A 12,790-nucleotide genomic window follows, 5' to 3' on the forward strand; every position below is an offset into this window, starting at 1 on the left:
CCATGTGCATCTCTCATCCCCCCCGTGCATCTCTCATCCCCTCCGTGCATCGCTCATCCCCCCCGTGCATCGCTCATCCCCCCGTGCATCTCTCATCCCCCCCATGCATCTCTCATCCCCCCGTACATCTCTCACCCCCCCGTGCATCTCTCATCTCTCCCCTCCCCCCCATGTGCATCTCTCATCTCTCCCCTCCCCCCATGTGCATCTCTCATCTCTCCCCTGCCCCCCATGTGCATCTCTCATATCTCCCCTCCCCCCCATGTGCATCTCTCCCCTGCCCCCCATGTGCATCTCTCATCTCTCCCCTCCCCCCATGTGCATCTCTCATCTCTCCCCTCCCCCATGTGCATCTCTCATCTCTCCCCTCCCCCCATGTGCATCTCTCATCTCTCCCCCCCATGTGCATCTCTCATCTCTCCCCTCCCCCATGTGCATCTCTCATCTCTCCCCCCCCCCATGTGCATCTCTCATCTCTCCTCTCCCCCCCATGTGCATCTCTCATCTCTCTCCTCCCCTCCATGTGCATCTCTCATCTCTCCCCTCCCCCCCATGTGGATCTCTCATCTCTCCCCTCCCCCTATGTGCATCTCTCATCTCTCCCCTCCCCCCATGTGCATCTCTCATCTCTCCCCTCCCCCCCATGTGCATCTCTCATCTCTCCCCTCCCCCCCGTGTGCATCTCTCATCTCTCCCCTCCCCATGTGCATCTCTCATCTCTCCCCCCCATGTGCATCTCTCATCTCTCCCCTCCCCCCCATGTGCATCTCTCATCTCTCCCCTCCCCCCCATGTGGATCTCTCATCTCTCCCCTCCCCCATGTGCATCTCTCATCTCTCCCCTTCCCCCATGTGCATCTCTCATCTCTCCCCTCCCCCCGTGTGCATCTCTCATCTCTCCCCTCCCCATGTGCATCTCTCATCTCTCCCCCCCCCATGTGCATCTCTCATCTCTCCCCCCCATGTGCATCTCTCATCTCTCCCCTCCCCCCCATGTGCATCTCTCATCTCTCCCCTCCCCCCCATGTGGATCTCTCATCTCTCCCCTCCCCCATGTGCATCTCTCATCTCTCCCCTCCCCCCATGTGCATCTCCTATTCCCCCCACTCCTAGTTAATTGTATTTAAAAAAAAATAAAACTTGTTATACTTACCCCCATGCGATCCCTGCAGAATCCTGGCGCTCGTCCAAATCGCTGACACCAGGTTCTCCTGCCTTCCGGTCATGTGACGGCGCCGTCACATGACCGGAAGTCAGAGGAATTATGAGATGTCCTGGACCCGGCGCTTTGCATGGGGCCGGGGGCCCCATGAGGAGAGAGACGTACAAGAGGGGGGCTCCGAGGGGGCTCCTACCGGCCGGGCCCCATACTGGAGTCAGGGCAGTCATGCCCTGATGGCGGCCCTGCTGGAGGCTGGAGGGGCCCCCTCTCCCTCGGGGCCCCCGTTCAATGAACCGGCTGCACGGGCGGTAGTTCCGCCCCTGCCATGAGTCACCTCTGCTTCTGAGGATAAGTTTATCCGAGTCACCAGCCTCAGAAATCGCAGGTTAACAGCAGCTCAGATTAGAGACCAGGTCAATGCCACACAGAGTTCTAGCAGCAGACACATCTCTTCAACAACTGTTAAGAAGAGACTTTGTGCAGCAGGCCTTCATCGTAAAATAGCTGCTAGGAAACCACTGCTAAGGACAGGTGACTCGCCCCCTGGGCCGTGGGGCACTCGGATCCGGGCAATAGGGAGACGATGGGGGTAGTAGTGGCGACCCGGTTCCGTGGCTCAGGGTGGTCAGACCAATGGTAGTCGGCTACGTTCTGCTGATAATGTCCGACTACGCCTCCCGTGGATTGCGGTTATTAGGAACCGCCGCTGCATGCAGACCGCTGGGGCTGATGAGGTGTGCAGCTAGGGTAGTGTGACTCCCCACGGGAAGAGTGCGGCCCCAGGGCAGTATAATGGATGGTGGGAGTGATGGTAGTGAGAATCCCAGTGCTGATAGTGCTGGAGGAGCAAGGAGCACACAGACAACAGGTTGCAGTCCAGGGTCTTTACTAGAACAGGTAAATTGACCCACAAACAGTCCCAGCTAGGAGGGGACCTGGATGTCTGAGAGCAAAGGGGAAATTGGCCCTGGTCAGGGTGAGGGTGTAGGCCTACCGTGCTTTCTGCGCTCCTTCTGGCTATCTCCTCGTTATAGGGTAACAGCCCACGTTTCCGAGCTTTCCGTGTATTCTCGCCTGTATGGCCTGCGACGTGGGTTCCTTTCTGCTCCCAGCCTTGTACGGCTTTACTGGTCCCTTCTGTTGTGGCAGGGCCTCCAGGCTTCTTAGGCCAAGGAATATACAGTCCCCTGCGAACTGGTTATCTGCTGGAGGATGTAGAATCCTCCCAGCCTCAGACACCAAAGTCTGGTAAAGTTTAGTCCGTTATCTGCCAAGACAGGCTCTCTTCGCCTCTTGTCTCTGGCTTGTGGCTCTCCTCCTGCCACACTTCCTCTTAGGTGCAGTGCAACTGTCTGTCCCTGTTCTGCTCTGGGACAAGTCTCAATGCTGAGACAGGCCTTCAAGTTCTCTCTAACCCTGCCACCAGCACCAGCTTTTATAGGGGCAGCCAGCTCCCCCTACTGGCCTGAGACAGGAGGCATTGCATGCTAATGTTCCCCTGACTAGAGAACCGCCCCCTTGTTCTCAGACACAGTTTTAATTACACTTGTGGCATCCAGGCCAGGGTGACACACAGGCAACAAGCAGAAGAAACTTGTTTGGGCTAAAGAACACAAGCAATGGACATTAGACCAGTGGAAATCTGTGCTTTGGTCTGATGAGTCCAAATTTGAGATCTTTGTTTCCAACCACCGTGTCTTTGTGCGACGCAGAAAAGGTGAACGGATGGACTCTAAATGCCTGGTTCCCACCGTGAAGCATGGAGGAGGAGGTGTGATGGTGTGGGGGTGCTTTGCTGGTGACACTGTTGTGGATTTATTCAAAATTGAAGGCATACTGAACCAGCATGACTACCACAGCATCTTGCAGCGGCATGCTATTCCATCCGGTTTGCGTTTAGTTGGACCATCATTTATTTTTCAACAGGACAATGACCCCAAACACACCTCCAGGCTGTGTAAGGGCTATTTGACCAAGAAGGAGAGTGATGGGGTGCTACGCCAGATGACCTGGCCTCCACAGTCACCAGACCTGAACCCAATCGAGATGGTTTGGAGACCTGAACCCAATCGAGATGGTTTGGGGTGAGCTGGACCCAGGGTCGGTCTGGGCTGGCGGGATACCGGGAAATTTCCCGGTGGGCCCCGCCCCTGCTGCAGAGTAGAGGGGGGAGAAGAGAACAAAAAAAAATCCTGCGGTTTTAAGGGGCACGGGCCCTTTAAAAGCGCAGGCACAGTGTATGCAGGGACGCGCGCACGCAGCGTTCATTACCTGAACCACCGCGGCGCACGTCCCAGTGAAGCAGCTGAAGCTGCGTGTCTCCCTTCGCCGGCCGGCGTATGACGTCATCGTCATGCGCCTGCTGTGAAGGAGGCGCGCAACTCAGGAGAAGGAGGACACTGCACGGGATCGCAGGAAGGTAAGAGGTGTGTGTGTGTGTGTGTAATGGTCTGGACACACAAGGCGGGGGCCAGCAGGACACACAAGGGGGGGCCCAGCTGGACAGACCCACAAGGGGGGGGCCCAGCTGGACAGACACACAAGGGGGGGCCCAGCTGGACAGACACACAAGGGGGGGCCAAGTTGGACAGACACACAAGGGGGGGGCCCAGCTGGACAGACACACAAGGGGGGGCCCAGCTGGACAGACACACAAGGGGGGGCCAAGCTGGACAGACACACAAGGGGGGGGCCCAGCTGGACAGACACACAAGGGGGGCCCAGCTGGACAGACACACAAGGGGGGCCCAGCTGGATGGACACACAAGGGGGGCCCAGCTGGATGGACACACAAGGGGGGCCCAGCTGGACGGACACACGAGGGGGGGCCCAGCTGGACGGACACACGAGGGGGGGCCCAGCTGGACGGGCACACGAGGGGGGGCCCAGCTGGACGGACACACGAGGGGGGGCCCAGCTGGACGGACACACGAGGGGGGGCCCAGCTGGACACACGAGGGGGGGCCCAGCTGGACACATGAGGGGGGGCCAAGCTGGACACACGAGGGGGGGCCCTGCTGGACACACGAGGGGGGGCCAAGCTGGACACACGAGGGGGGAACCCTGGCTGGACACGCAAGGGGGGGGGCCCTGGCTGGACACGCAAGGGGGGGAGCCTTGGCTGGACACGCAAGGGGGGAGCCCTGGCTGGACACGCAAGGGAGGGGAGCCCTGGCTGGACACACAAGGGGGAGCCCTGGCAGGACACACAAGGGGGAACCAAGGTGGACCCAGGCAAAGGGGGGTGGGCAGGATGGGTATATGGGGGGCAGGCTGGACACATGGAGGCCAGGATGGATATATGGGGGGCAGGATGGATATATGGGGGGGCAGGATGGATATATGGGGGGGCAAGATGGATATATGGAGGCCAGGATGGATATATGGGGGGGGGGCAAGCTGGATTTATGGAGGCCAGGATGGATATATGGGGGGGGGGGCTGAACACATGGAGGCCAGGATGGATATATGGGGGGGGCTAGGATGAATATGTGGGGGGGGGCGGGCTCGATACACATGGGCTAGCATAAATATATGGAGGGGCACGCTGGATATATGGGGGGTGTCAGGATGGATATATGCAGGGGGTAAGGGCAGTATGGATATATGAGGGGAGAGGCTGGACACATGGAGGCCAGGATGAATATGTAGAGGGCAGGCTGGACACATGGAGGATATATGGGGGGGACATATGGGGGCGCAGGCTGGAAACATGGAGGCAAGGATGGATATGTGGGGGGGCAGACTGGCACATGGGGGGCTAGGATGGGTATATGGGAGGGGGCAGGCTCGATACACATGTGCTAGGATAAATATATGGAGGGGTCACACCAGACAAATGGTGGCCAGAAGGGACATATGGGGGTGCCTGGCTAGACAAGGGACTTAATTACTTTATTAGTTTATGGTGACCAGTGGGGGACATTATTACTTTAGATTCCAATTATTATTACATTATTACTTCTGTAATATAATTTACTTTTTAGGAAATTGTTTTCCATGGGATGGGACAAAAGAGAGGTCCTGTTACTGTGCAGGACGGCACTATGTTGCTTTTTTTCTTCAACTGGTGTAGTGTAGAGGTCGGGGGGGGGAAAGTGGGAATATTCTCTAGAAGAGATCAGTTATTAATAACTGTGTGTTATTTTCTGCAGAGATGATTCCTGGCTGGAAGAAGTGATGGCTGTCTGTGCCAGATGAAGAAGAAAAGCGAAGATGAAGGACTTCACCTAGAGACATCACTGGTGAGTCAGTGTATTACATGTACACTTACACTACACACGTGGTCAAAATTGTTGGTACCCCTCGTTTAATGAAAGAAAAACCCACAATGGTCACAGAAATAACTTCAATCTGATAAATTACAAATTTTTGAAAATGAAGAGATGAAGGTCAGACATTGATTTTCTGCTTCCACAGAATTTAAAAAAAAATTAACCTCATGAAATCGGCCTGGACAGAAATGATGGTTCTTCTTAACTTAATATTTTGTTGAACCTTTTGAGGCAATCACTGCAATCAAACGATTCCTGGAACTGTCAATGAGACTTCTGCGCCTCTCGACAGGTATTTTGGCCCACTCCTCATGAGCAATCTGCTCCAGTTGTCTCGTGTTTGAAGGTTGCCTTTTCCAGAATGTTTCAGCTCTTTCCAAAGATGCTCCATAGGATTTAGGTCAGGCTCATAGAAGCCACTTCAGAATAGTCCAATGTTTTCCTCTTAGCCATTCTTGGGTGTTTTTAGCTGTGTGTTTTGGGTCATTATCCTGTTGCTAGAAAAAAGAGAGGGGTCGCTCACTGGTCTATTCGGGTGCTCTGAAGAAAAGAGTAATCTCAATTGCAAAAAGAACTTCGGCACTCCATACATGAAAATATAAGAAATATTGTATCTAGACTAATGTCACTTTGAAAAATGAAGGTTTTTTGCGCATAATTTGGCCAATTTATGTGTGCCCATCAACCACGACAAGGTCACCTTCGTATGATGGGAAACTACGCTACGCTACCACTGGATATGCCACTCTTGGGCTGTAAGCCTGTATGGACAATATGTCTCTGCTTGGGCTTTTAACCTACAATGTATGGGCTGGTAGAGCTAGTTAAAACCACCTGTGACTGAATGGGAGGGACACATGGTCAGAAAAAAGGCTGTCAAACTTCTAATAGTGTGAACACGTACCTGCTGCAATGCTCCAGGAGCGGGATCCCAAAAATGATTAATAGAAAAAAGAGAGGGGTCGCTCACTGGTCTATTCGGGTGCTCTGAAGAAAAGAGTAATCTCAATTGCAAAAAGAACTTCGGCACTCCATACATGAAAATATAAGAAATATTGTATCTAGACTAATGTCACTTTGAAAAATGAAGGTTTTTTGCGCATAATTTGGCCAATTTATGTGTGCCCATCAACCACGACAAGGTCACCTTCGTATGATGGGAAACTACGCTACGCTACCACTGGATATGCCACTCTTGGGCTGTAAGCCTGTATGGACAATATGTCTCTGCTTGGGCTCTTAACCTACAATGTATGGGCTGGTAGAGCTAGTTAAAACCACCTGTGACTGAATGGGAGGGACACATGGTCAGAAAAAAGGCTGTCAAACTTCTAATAGTGTGAACACGTACCTGCTGCAATGCTCCAGGAGCGGGATCCCAAAAATGATTAATAGAAAAAAGAGAGGGGTCGCTCACTGGTCTATTCGGGTGCTCTGAAGAAAAGAGTAATCTCAATTGCAAAAAGAACTTCGGCACTCCATACATGAAAATATAAGAAATATTGTATCTAGACTAATGTCACTTTGAAAAATGAAGGTTTTTTGCGCATAATTTGGCCAATTTATGTGTGCCCATCAACCACGACAAGGTCACCTTCGTATGATTATCCTGTTGCTAGACCTGCGACTGAGACCAAGCTTTCTGACACTGGGCAGCACATTTCTCTCTAGAATCCCTTGATAGTCTTGAGATTTCATTGTACCCTGCACAGATTCAAGACACCCTGTGCCAGGTGCAGCAAAGCAGCCCCAGAACATAACAGAGCCTCCACCATGTTTCACAGTAGGGACAGTGTTCTTTTCTTGATATGCTTCATTTTTCCATCTGTGAACATAGAGCTGATGTGCCTTGCCAAAAACTTCAATTTTTGTCTCATCTGTCCATAGTACATTCTCCCAGAAGCTTTGTGGCTTGTCAACATGTAGTTTGGCAAATTCCAGTCTGGCTTTTTTACTATTTTTTTTTTCAACAATGGTGTTCTCCTTGGTCGTCTTACATGAAGTTCACTTTGGATCAAACAACGGTGGATAGTACGATCTGACACTGATGTTCCTTGAGCTTGAAGTTCACCTTTAATCTCTTTAGAAGTTATTCTGGGCTCTTTTGTTACCATTCATATTATCCGTCTCTTTGATTTGTCATCAATTTTCCTCCTGCACCCACGTCCAGGGAGGTTGGCTACAGTCCCATGGATCTTAAATTTCTGAATAATATGTGCACCTGTAGTCACAGAAACATCAAGCTGCTTGGAGATGGTCTTATAACCTTTACCTTTAACATGCTTGTCTATAATTTTCTTTCTAATCTCCTGAGACAACTCTTTCCTTTGCTTCCTCTGGTCAATGTTGAGTGTGGTACACACCATGTCACCAAACAACACAGTGAGTATCTGTAGCCCTATATACAAGCACAGTGAGTATCTGTAGCCCTATATACAAGCACAGTGAGTATCTGTAACCCTATATACAGGCACAGTGAATATCTGTAACCCTATATACAGGCACAGTGAGTATCTGTAACCCTATATACAGGCACAGTGAGTATCTGTAGCCCTATATATAGCACAGTGAGTATCTGTAGCCCTATATACAGGCCCACTGACTGATTACAAGATTGTAGACACCTGTGATGCTAATTAGTGGACACAACTTTATTTAACATGTCCCTTTTGTCACATTATTTTCAGGGGTACCATCATTTCTGTCCAGGCCGATTTCATGAGTTTAATTTTTTTTTTAAATTCAGTGGAAGCAGAAAAGCAATGTCTGACTTTCATTTGTTCATTTTCATAGATTTTTAATTTATTATTACTTTTGTCAGATTCAAGTTATTTCTGTGACCATTGTGGGTTTTTCTTTCATTAAACGAGGGGTACCAACAATTCTGACCACGTGTGTATATAGTATATACAGAACTCCTGTGTATGTCACTGGTGATCACTATATTATGTATACACTATATACAGAGCTTCTGTGTATAATGTCACTTGTAACCACTGTATTACCTGTGCACTATATACAGAGCTCCAGTGTATAATGTCACTGGTGATCACTATATTACCTGTACACTGACACTATATACAGAGCTCCTGTGTATAATGTCACTGGTGATCCCTGTATTACCTGTACACTATACACTATATACAGAGCTCCTGTGTATAATGTCACTGGTGACCACTGTATTACCTGTACACTATATACAGAGCTCCTGTGTATAATGTCACTGGTGACCACTGTATTATCTGTACACTATATACAGAGCTCCTGTGTATAATGTCACTGGTGACCACTGTATTACCTGTGCAATATATACAGAGCTCCTGTGTATAATGTCACTGGTGACCACTGTATTGCCTGTACACTATATACAGAGCTCCTGTGTATAATGTCACTGGTGACCACTGTATTATCTGTACACTATATACAGAGCTCCTGTGTATAATGTCACTGGTGACCACTGTATTACCTGTGCACTATACACTATGTACAGAGCTCCTGTGTATAATGTCACTGGTGACCACTGTATTACCTGTACACTATATACAGAGCTCCTGTGTATAATGTCACTGGTGACCACTGTAATACCTGTACACTAAATACAGAGCTCCAGTGTATAATGTCACTGGTGATCACTGTATTACCTGTACACTGACACTCTATACAGAGCTCCTGTGTATAATGTCACTGGTGAACCCTGTATTACCTGTACACTGACACTATATACTGAGCTCCAGTGTATAATGTCACTGGTGGTCACTGTATTACCTGTACACTGACACTATATACAGAGCTCCTGTGTATAATGTCACTGGTGATCCCTGTATTACCTGTACACTGACACTATATACAGAGCTCCTGTGTATAATGTCACTGGTGGTAATAACAGTGTTGTTAGTATTGTGGTTTGTATTCATGATCAGTATTGTATTATTTGGTCACTTTGGGGTGGTAATATGTGGTCTGGTCATGGTGTGGCCGTATTTGTTCCTTGTATGTAGTATTATTCGGTCACTATGTGGTGGTAATATGTGATCTAGTCATGGTGTGGCGATATTTGTCTCTTTTGTATGTGGTATTATTGATGTTGATATAGTGGACTGTGTTGTGTATGGCAGTCATTTTGTTCTTGCTGATATTAACTAGGAAAAGATTTTTTTCCATTATGCCACAGCCCCACTATCAGTATTCGGTCAGTATTTTTTCTCAGGAGTAGCTGCCAAAACCAGGAGTGGGTGATAAATACAGAATTGGTGACTTGTTTCTATTATACCTTTTCTCTGATTGTTCCTCACCTGGTTTTGGCTCCCACTCCTGAGAAAAAATACTGACCAAATACTGATAGTGGGGCCGCAGCCTTAGAGATTAAATACTTGGACCAGAGCGGCAGAGATGCACTTACAGGGGTTCTCTGGTGAAAACAAGTAATCACCTCTCCACAGGATCAGTGATGATATTGATTGGTGGGGGTCTGACTGCTGGGACACAATCGGCAGAATGTGGAGCTTTTCTCCCCATTAGACTGGAGCGGCATGTGAGATGCGACCACTCATCCAGTCATTCCCTCAGTGACTGTGAGCGCTGCTCTTTTTTGGAAGCTGCATTTTAAAATGGGGATAAGTGTCCTGTCAGGGATGAAACTTCCCCATTCTTCTGATAGGCGCGTTTTCCAATGTTCGGACCCAAACGATCAATAAGTGATCACCGATCCTGTGGATCCCATGGATCGGTGATAACTTGTTTTAACCAAAGAAGCCCTTTAATGCAAACTACCGTAATTGTACATCCCAGTTATAGTGGTGCACAGTAGATGTGCAGGAGCCGCCAGTCAATGCTCCACTATAACAGGGATAGCGGATAACAGATATTTGCATATGGCTGTAGGTGGGCCCCTAGAGTCAGTTCTCCCTGTGGGCCCCAGAAACCCCAGTCCGACCCTGGCTGGACCGCATAGTGAAGGCAAAAGGGCCAACAAGTGCTAAGCATCTCTGGGAACTCCTTCAAGATTGTTGGAAGACCATTTCCGGTGACTACCTCTTGAAGCTCATCAAGAGAATGCCAAGAGTGTGCAAAGCAGTCATCAAAGCAAAAGGTGGCTACTTTGAAGAGCCTAGAATATAAGACATATTTTCAATTGTTTCACACTTTTTTGTTAAGTATATAATTCCACATGTGTTAATTCATAGTTTTGATGCCTTCAGTGTGAATGTACAATTTTCATAGTCAAGAAAATACAGAAAAATCTTTAAATGAGAGGGTGTGTCCAAACTTTTGGTCTGTACTGTATATATATTAAAAAAATAATAATGTAATATACGTGTATGTATATATGGTCCACAAGTTCTGAACTTGGTGGGTTTGGCAGATTTTACTTGAATATTCATGGGAGCTTTAACTCCTTCACTCTCCATACCATATCTATCTGTTATAAAGTGGGTCAGGATGTATGTATAGGAATCTGCCTCTAAGATCGGGGTCACACGTATGTTCTCTCATGTGAGAGAATCGGGCCAATTATGCTAAAGACACGTGGCTCAAACTCTGTCAGAGTTTGATCCAAATGTCACTGTAGTATGAGCCAATTCTTTCGCATGACAGAATCCTATCTCAGATGTGGAGAAGTTGGAGAACTTAATTCCTCTATCTTCGCCATTGTCTGGGTCTGCGGAAATTGGTCTGCACATGGATGACATCCAAGTGCAGTCCAATGTTTCACACGCACCCATACACTTGTCTACAGATTCCCTCCATATTATGACCTAAATAAGCCTCCTATAGTATATGGCCTCCCACTGTCCACCATAATGAGCTACTCCAACAACACTGTCTGCCTTAATGAGCTATAACTGCCCCACTGTCTGCCATTATCAGCTATAACCGCTACACCATCCGACCTTATGAACCACGGCCTATACCATGGCTGTCCCCTCTATAGTTTTCCCTTACACTCTCTATATCTCCACACTGCCCCCTCCCCACCATGATAACCTTTCTCCATGCTGTGCCCTCATTTCACATTGCCTCCTCTCTATACCACTTCTGTACCCCTTTTCACACTATGCCCTCACACTGTCCACCATGTTGTCCTCTCTAAGCTGTATCCCCCCCCACACACACACTGTTCCCTTCCCCTACATGGTATGATGGTGACCACAGCTGTCCATACAGTGTGATTTCCACAATATCCTCCCAATATACACTATGATGTGCACCACAGCCCCCCAATACACAGTATGATGTCACCCATAGCCTCTCCTCTTATGTCCCCCACATCCAGCACCTGTTATGTCCCCCATAGCCATCCCCTTTTGTGTCCCCCATAGCCAGCTCCTCATGTCCCCCTTATCCAGCCCCTCTTCTGTCCCCCACAGCCAGCTACTCTTATGTCCCCCATAGCCAGGTCCTCTTATGTCCTCCACATCCAGTACCTATGTCCCCCATAGCCATCCCCTCTTATGTCTCCCACAGCCCCTCTTATATCCCCATAGCCAGCTCCTCATGTCCCCCACATCCAGCCCCTCTTATGTTCCCGTAGCCAGCCCCTCTTCTGTCCCCCACAGCCAGCTACTCTTATGTCCCCCATAGCCAGGTCCTCTTATGTCCTCCACATCCAGTACCTATGTCCCCCATAGCCATCCCCTCTTATGTCTCCCACAGCCCCTCTTATATCCCCATAGCCAGCTCCTCATGTCCCCCACATCCAGCCCCTCTTATATCCCCCATAGCCAGACCCCAATCTGTCCCCTACAGCCAGCTCCTCTTATGTCCCCCATAGCCTGGTCCTCATATGTCCCCCACATCCAGCCCCTCTTATGTCCCCCACATCCAGTGCCTGTTATGTCCCCCATAGCCATCCCCTCTTATGTCCCCCACAGCCCCTCTTATATCCCCATAGCCAGCTCCTCATGTCTCCCACATCCAGCCTCTCTTATATCCCCCATAGCCAGACCTTCTTCTGTCCCCCACAGTCAGCTCCTCTTATGTCCCCCATAGCCAGCCCCTCTTATGTCCCCCACATCCAGCCCCTCTTATGTCCCCCACATTCAACGCCTGTTATGTCCCCCATAGCCATACCTTCTTATGTCCCCCACAGCCCCTCTTATATTCCCCATAGCCAGCTCCTCTTGTCCCCCACATCCAGCCCCCCTTATGTCACCCACAGCCAGCCCCTCTTATGTCCCCCATAGCCAGCCTCTCTTATGTCCCCCATAGCCAGCCCCTCTTATGTCCCCCACATCCAGCCTCTCTTATGTCCACCATAGCCAGCGCCTGTTATATCCACCATAGCCATCCCATCTTATGTCCCCCATAGCCAGCCCCTCTTTTATTTCCCATAGCTAGCTCCTTATGTCCCCCAC

This window comes from Phyllobates terribilis, unplaced genomic scaffold (assembly GCF_046119375.1).
Source record: "Phyllobates terribilis strain yellow unplaced genomic scaffold, ASM4611937v1 Scaffold_1__5_contigs__length_1240528914, whole genome shotgun sequence".
Classification (NCBI taxonomy): domain Eukaryota; kingdom Metazoa; phylum Chordata; class Amphibia; order Anura; family Dendrobatidae; genus Phyllobates; species Phyllobates terribilis.